Genomic DNA, 8080 nt, shown 5'->3' on the forward strand with positions numbered 1-8080 from the left:
GGTTTGGAATGAGCAAGAGAGTAGAGGTAGAGGATATATTGAGAGAGGTATAGGGTAAGAAATAAGGTAGTGCATTGGAAAGAGTCATAGAATGAGGTTGGAATTGAGTCAAAGTTGAGGTAGAGGATTTATTGAGAGCGGTATAAGGCGAGAACAGGGTAGTGCATTGGAGAGAGTAGTAGAAGGAGGTTTGCGATAAGTCAGAGTGGAGGGCGAGGATATATTGTGAGAGATATAGGGTAAGATATAGGGTAGTGTATTGGATATGCTGAATTAGAAGTAAAGTAATAAATATAAAGATACATAAGTACATGAAAGAAATTTATATGCATAAGGAAGGTAATATATATAGAATAAAGTTGCTTTTATTAAACTCAGACTTTCAGGGGTTGTTGTACTTTAAATTACCTTATTTATTTTGATTTTTAGTAATTCAATAGTGAAGCAATTGTAGATAAATAGTAATGATACAGTCACTTATAAACATATTACATAGAATAATGTAACTATAAGTAATATGTACATTTTTTAAGCAGAACTAACTAATATCTATATCTTTAAAAACATAATTATTAAACATGTTTATAAGAAGCAATACACATATGTAAGTTCAAATCTATTGTCCAAATAAATGCTTATATACAGAGGGATATGCTGTATATGTATATTTGAATATGGTGTTATGTGCGGAAGAGCCAATTCTTGAGTAGTCTTTTGAAGATAAGGTGGTTATCCATGCTCGGGGTAAAGGGGTCCATAGTTTAGCTGATTGAACAGAGAAGGATGGGCCATCCATGTTTTTCTCTTGTATGTTATGATTTTGAGGCGAGGTGCCACTCTAGAGTGGAGGTTCCTTTGTTTAATGTTTTTTGTGCTTTTATGCCGGATGAAGAAGCGGTCTATGGTCCATGTATCGCTTTGTGGGCGATACAAAACAGCTTGAATGTGGATCTTCTGGCAACCGGTAACGAATTTAGGGCATTCAAGGCAGTGGAGATGTGGGCTTGTGGCTTCATATGTAAGAGTAGTCTGGCAGAAGATTTCTGAATCCATTGTAATCTTTTCACAATTGTTAAGGTGATCCGTGGTAGAGGCTGTTAGCGTAATTGAGTTTGGACAGAAAAAGAGATATGGTACCCTGGAAATCCCAGGTGGAGGAGGATGTGTCACAGAGTTTTTATAGTAACAAAGCTTGATTTTGCTAGTGTGTCCACTTGGCCATTCATTGATTGCTTAGAGTCCATGGTAATACTGAGGTTTCTTACTTCTTTTGATACTTTAGGCAGTGTTCCCGTAGCATCAGGCCATGCGGTGAGTGGATCATAATTTTTCCAATCGCTACACATGAGTATTTCCATTTTGGAAGCATTCAATTTGAGATGGCTCCATGTCATCCCTTGATCAACAGCTCTGAGGCAACTGAACATGTTTGAGTTTCCAAATTTTGGGGGTATTCCAGTTGAAGGAGTATTTATGTGATATCTGCATATTTATAGCACCTGAGGTGAAATTGATTTATCAGTGCTGGTAATGACTTCATGTTGATGCTGAAAAGCATGACATAGACTCGGGCAGAGGGGGACAATGGGGTAGGCAGACATTGGCGCCACCTAGCACTGTGACATGGAAACACATAGACACAACACTTGAACACTTATCACAAAATAACTCCAGATTAGGGAGCTACTGGGACAATGAAACAAAGACATAGTGCTTGATTTAGATCTTGCCAGACGACAGGCCATTCCATCACAATCGTGACAGGACATGCCATCTGTCAAAACACAAATCCCATGATAACCTATCGGATTTACATTTCATCGTCCACCAAGATTCAAACCAGACCCTTAGTTACTTGAACAGCTTGATCTTGAATCATAGTGATACATCATCATGGGTCATACTACGCCAGAGGGGCACAGACATTTGATGGGCAGACATGGTAGACATATCATGGGAAAGAGTGGCACTAGGTCATAGAGTCATACACACGTGCATCATGGACACACTATGTCATAAACATAGATAGGGGCATGAAGGGACATAGTCTTGGGCAGGGACACAAGACAGTACTTCTGGGAAAACTGAGACAGATAAACAATTAAGCAGGAAGAGTCTTGGACAGGTAGACACTTAAGGTGGGACCATACACCAAATAAAGGAAATAGAACCACTTCAGGTAGATAAAATACGAATGATGCTGGAGGTCCTGGAAACTGAGCTCCTGCTGGTGCAGAGTATGCCTTGAATAATAAACCATAACCTGAACAGTCATCGTATTATCCTAACAAAGAGAGGTTAAGAAATCTCAATGGTATTGCTTTTATAGGCCACTCTTTTGGAAAACTATTTGTCAATTATTTCACTTCTCTGCTACCTTCAAGTTTACCACCTTTTCCACTTCCTCTTCTACTGCTCACATCTATCACCTTTCTCTACTGCCCACCTCCATGCCCACAATCCTTACCTATTCCTGCTTCTTCCTTAATCAGCATCTACCATCCCCTTCTGAAAGCTCATGTCCTTCTGCTCCAACATCTCACTGTCTCACCTATGTTTTCCTTCCTCTGCTGTAGGCACTATGCATCTTCCTCCATTCCCCACTACCTCTTCCTATTACTCCTTCATATACTTCCTCTCCTCATCCCATCACTCTCTCAAGATCCCTTTCACCCTCCCCCTTTTTCCCCTTTGGGGACTTAGGGTGTGACCTGAGGTGGGAATAGAGGTGTGTGCTAGGGAAACCAGGTGCAAAGGAAAGGCGAAGGGCATGGAGATTTCGGGAGGGGGCAATTGGGTGTCTGCTCTGCTGTAGCATGAGATGGGTTTGGAGGGTGAGCATTTGGGTTACGGAATAAAGATGTAAAATTACATTGAAGGACTTGGGGGTATGGGTAGGGGACAATAGGGGGTCTACTCTAGTGATAGCCCGAGATAGGAGTCAAGAGCCAGGCTCTGGGTTAACGAACCCAGGGGTTAGAGAAGTGGGCATGATTGTGGAGGCTGTTTGAGGGAAGTGACTGTGATGCAGGTGAATGGTTACATAGTGGGTCAAAAGGTGTCGGAGGAGTGAGGGTTGAATGTATGATTTGTGAACTTTGTGATCATGTGTTTAAGCCTTGCCCTAATCTGTAACTTCCTCCCTTAGAGTGACATAGTAAGTGTTGTCTATTTTGGTTGAACTCTTTCCTGTTCATGGCTTTCCCTTAGATAAGTTGTTCCCCAGTCTCCAGTAATAGTTTTCCTCAACTGTGAATATAATGAAGTTTGTTCACAGGAGCGATAGACACCTACAACCAGTATAAGTGGTCCCCTGTAAATAATAGTGGCTGCTAATTTGTAGGTCTGGAGAAGGAGTGGCAGCGGTTTGACCCTTACCTTGATACCCAGGCTGGACACCGAAAAGGTTCTGTTTAGGTTGGAAGAGAAACTCTAGTTGTTGGGTGGTTTAGCTCCATCTGGACCTATAGCCAAAGAGGTGACCTAGTCCAATGAAAGCCCTAACTCTAGCAGTTAGGTGACCTAGTCAAACAGAAACCCTAATGCTAGGCTTAATCAGAGCCCTAATCCAAGCAATCATATGACCTAGTCCATACAAACTTGACCCCTGGGTCGAATGTGAACCCTAACCCTTGCTGTGACCCGGTCCAATAGGAACCCTCATCTATGGTAGGCCTAACCCTAGCAGTTAAGTGACTTGGTCCAATGGGAGCCCCAACCCTAGCAGTCAGGTCACCTAGTACAATGGGATCCCTAACTCATGGGTCCAATGACTCTTACACTGCCTTTGTTTTTAAAGTCAAATGTATTAAATAATATGGAGCGTCTCTTGGGGAAATTTAATAACATAAAGAGTTCTTCCTACGGGCTTTGTAGTGTGAACACAGAGTACACCAGAAACTTAAAATAAGTGTTAGTCAATCACTGAGACGTCCAGAATAAATTAGACACCTTTTATTACGATGTGTATATACACACGTGTGCTTGTTATCTATTGAGTGCAACATTTCATAAGAGCCCTATGTACATTTTCATATCAGCTGGTTAAAATGGTAAATTCGACAGAAAATAGAGTCATGAAAATGTGCTAGTTAATTTGCTTTTAATCCACAAAATATGCTGCATATTTTGGCTTTGTTATTGAATAATTTAATGAAGACTGCACCATAAATTGTTCTTCCACTACTGCATAATTGCATTGGCCCTGGTTTTAATGCAACAAGCAAGAGCCAGATGTTCTGCATAACTGATGCTAATACCGGTGATACAATAAAACAACTCTCTTTGCTGAAAAATCCTGACGCAGGCTCCATTGGAGAGCAGACAGAATGGAGACTGAAAAGGAAGCAGTGAAGCTGAGCTTTAAACAGAAAATCCTCAGCTCCTTACATACTCCCATTGCGTTTTTGGCCCACTGGCTCGGGTGAACTATGTAGTATTGAATGAGCTATGCATTAGGAACACTGTAACATCAATGCTATCTCGCCTGTCTACAACCTCCAGGACCGTACTGGCGATAGCGGGCACCGGGCAATCCCCGGTGCTTCGCACTGGTGGGGGTCGGTTTTGGTTACAGGGCCACATAGCTGAAAAATCAGCCCTGTCCGAAAATCAGCCGGAAACCGCCCCGGCAAAGAGCTCAGTGGCACCTCCAACCCCCTCCCCCCCGAGTGGGGAGGGGGTTGGAGGTTTTTGCCAGGGACGGTTGTGGTTCCCAGTCCGGCCCTGACAACCTCGGCTGATAGGTCTGAGTAACCTGAGAAACAGTTGTCTCATTCTTGCTCTATAAGGTCGATTTAGGCCTGAGCTCCTTAGGTTAGATTTATACATTGCCAAAAACTGAGATTACATGTCAGCAGAAGAATCACTGTGGTCTGTTTAGTCCGAGATGTCTGCTGTCTAAAGCCAAAGACTGTATGTTCTGTATGATTTCAAGAATAGCTCAACCCCATACAGTTTCTAAAACTTCATGTAGTGGCTCCAATTTACAAAAATAGAGAGTAATTAAATGAATAAAATAATGCTGCAGCAAGAAAAATCCAATACAGGTAACCACAGCTATGAATTTTTAAAGTTTAAAGTAAAAATAGCACTGAAACGCATTAAGTGCCAGCCTCGGTCATCTGACTGTGTTTGACGAGAACAAAGGTAAGGGTTAAGGCGTACTGTAATGGAGTGCAGGTCGGATACAAGAACCAGGTTTGTTTTGGTGGTGAAGTTAACTCCTGACGTCAACACCCTTCTGTAGTAGCAGACAGTGAACTGGCGCCTAAAGAAGGGGTCTCTGGGTCTACAGGTTCTGGTGTCGAGATGAAGCTTTAGTGAAACCATTGCTTTAGGCTGGCATAGCTTCAGTGGAAAGCTTCAAGTTATAGTGCACTAGAGGTCTGCTGTACCAAGCGGGTCTCCTTCAATGGCAGCACCAATGGAATTGCAGCTGCGAACCGAGGAGGGCATCAGAATCAGCGGATTCTGGCATCAAGAGAAGAACGTAGTGAGAGCTGCTGTTAATTCAGGCCCACCAGTGATGCACCCTCATAGGCTCAGCTGGCAGATTGGTCTCCGTCCCTCAAGGATTCTCCAGGAAGAGTTTCTATGTTCCTAGTCTTTATGGTTAGGCAGGAAGTGTACATTCTGACACCAGCCAAGGGTTTGAGGAACAGTACTCAAGACTCACTCCACAAAAAGCCACCAGAATGGGCCAGGGTAGCTGGGCTCTTCCAGCAAAGTGGGCTTCTAGCAGCTTTTCTGTCCCTGTAACTCAAAAGGATGTCAGCCAACTGACCCTTGGAGTCTACTTCATTGTCCTGGGTACAAGTGGGAGCTGTTCCAGCCCTTGGGGTCTCCTCAAAGGTCTCCACAGCAGATGCCGTCATTTGTCTGTCTTCCACATGTCCATTAGTGTTCAGAAGAAGGTGCCCAGGGGTGCCAAACTTATGGCTGGCACTAGTTGTGGGTAAGGGGGTCTCCTAGCCCCTCCCTAACCAATGCGGAGTACTTTCTAAGGGGTACACCCAGACACCTTTACAGTAGTTTCTGTGTACCCTAATACAAACAGTCCCACAGTGCCATTCTGTATCTAAATACAACATGTGCCGAGCCTTTCTTTCCTTGTGCTGAGCTCCTGTCCCACCCTAGAGGGGTAGCCAGGAAAATTAGTAACCCCTCGTCTGTGTTCATTACTGCACAGCTCTGAGGGCAGATCCTCTCCCTCAGGTTTTGTTTCCTGGCAGACTAGAGGGACAAAGGAGGGGACAGGCCCAGATGTTATCTGCATCTGCCTATGATAGTGTAGGACTCTTTTAAATTAATAACACGTATGGGCACTGCCCAGACGGTTATCCTATCAGAGGAATGGACAGATTCCCCACACCAAAGACCTTTGTGTCAGCTTTGAGAGCATGTTCCTCTCATCAAGGAGCTACTCAGCTCTTGAGTGACAGTTGGACGCTCATGCAGCTGGGTTTCTTTCAGTCAAAAGTTGACTTTTTTAAAGTACCTTTTGTAAAATATTTTGCACAAATCAGAATAAAAAAAAAATGGCCTTGTATTAAATATTTTAAAAAGTCCAATAATTACGTTTTTAGCTGGTTCCTAGGCAGAAAAACATTATTAAATTGTGATATGATATTCCAATACTTTCCTATGGACCAACTAACTGCTACAGTGAAAAAAGATTGTGAGGCCCAGTCACTGTAAGGACATGTTTTCCATTAAACCTTTACGGGTATTACTTTTAAATACTATGCTACCTGCCTCATTGGGAATTTAAGGTCTACTTGGTGTGGCTTAATAGAATATAACAGTAGAGGGTAGGCCTGTCGAAAAGGTTTATTTTTACCACTCAAATTTGCAGTTTTAAAAACTGCACAGACAGGCTATAATAGTAGGACTGTAGTCATATTTTGCACTGTCACTAAAGTGGTGGCGGCACAGTATGTGCAACAGCCCACAAGTGGCATTTAACTTAAAGACCCAGGGTACACTTTGTACCATGTATCAGGAAGTTACAGTAAGTTAAATTTGCCAAAGAATATAGCCAATTTCAACATATTTTAGGAGTCAGAACATTTGCACTGGGGCCTGGTCAGCAGAGTTGCAGTGCACAGAGTCAAAAAACAGTAGCATCAGTCCCAGAAAATGGGGGGGATCGTGCAAAAAGAGGCATTCTCCTACAATAAGCTACTAAAAGATGTCAATGTGATAACTGAGGGCTGTGGCCGTGTACGTATTTGCCTGACCTCATCTGCAGCACTTATTCACTGCAGTAGCATTCCTTGCTCCACTTTTCGTACCAGTGTACCGAAGGAGTATTCTCCACCGTCCCTTAAAACTGCAACACCTCTTCACTGAACAGGCACCACTGAGATTGAGACTGATGATAGGACATTGCTTGGATATCGTAGACCCCCCCCCCCCCCTTTGGTGACACGTAAAGACCCTATCAGAGGCTGACTCACTATAAAAGACTTCTTTTACAGATGGATTTCAGGAAACTTACATACAAAGTGTAACATCTGTTAAGTGGTAGTTAGCAGTTGTCAATGTATTGATTATTCTTTGATACTGTACACCTGTTTATTAGCCTTTGTAATGTTGTCGTCGCTTTGTCCAAAGTCCAATCTGGCTCATGACACTGCCTCTCCGATGCCATCGCCACCTGTTTTCGAGTCTGGACCTGTACATTGAATTTTGTTACGTCTGTGTGTCACCTGTGTGGTGGCCATTTGGATATCGATTATGGAAGAAGAAACATCATAAATCCGTATAAGGAATTAGGCAAGAGTTTATAATGCAGAAGAAACACATGTAGATCCAAATAAAAAATGTATAGAACTGCAGCAAAGTGAGAATAGAAAAACGGAATGAAGCATTGAAAAGGGTTAAAACGAAATAAACGGAGAGATTTAGAAAGAACACGGCTGGAAAAGAGAGGATAGAATTATTAAAATAAACAGAAAGGGAGAAATAAAGAGAGACATTAAAGTGAGGGCACGTGGCTATAAAAGGCAGACAGAAAACATTGGAGAGAGGGAAGAAAAAACAGTACATAACATTATGATTAAAGTAACTTATAACA

Source organism: Lissotriton vulgaris, chromosome 7, assembly GCF_964263255.1.
Source record: "Lissotriton vulgaris chromosome 7, aLisVul1.2, whole genome shotgun sequence".
In the NCBI taxonomy this organism is placed as follows: Eukaryota; Metazoa; Chordata; class Amphibia; order Caudata; family Salamandridae; genus Lissotriton; species Lissotriton vulgaris.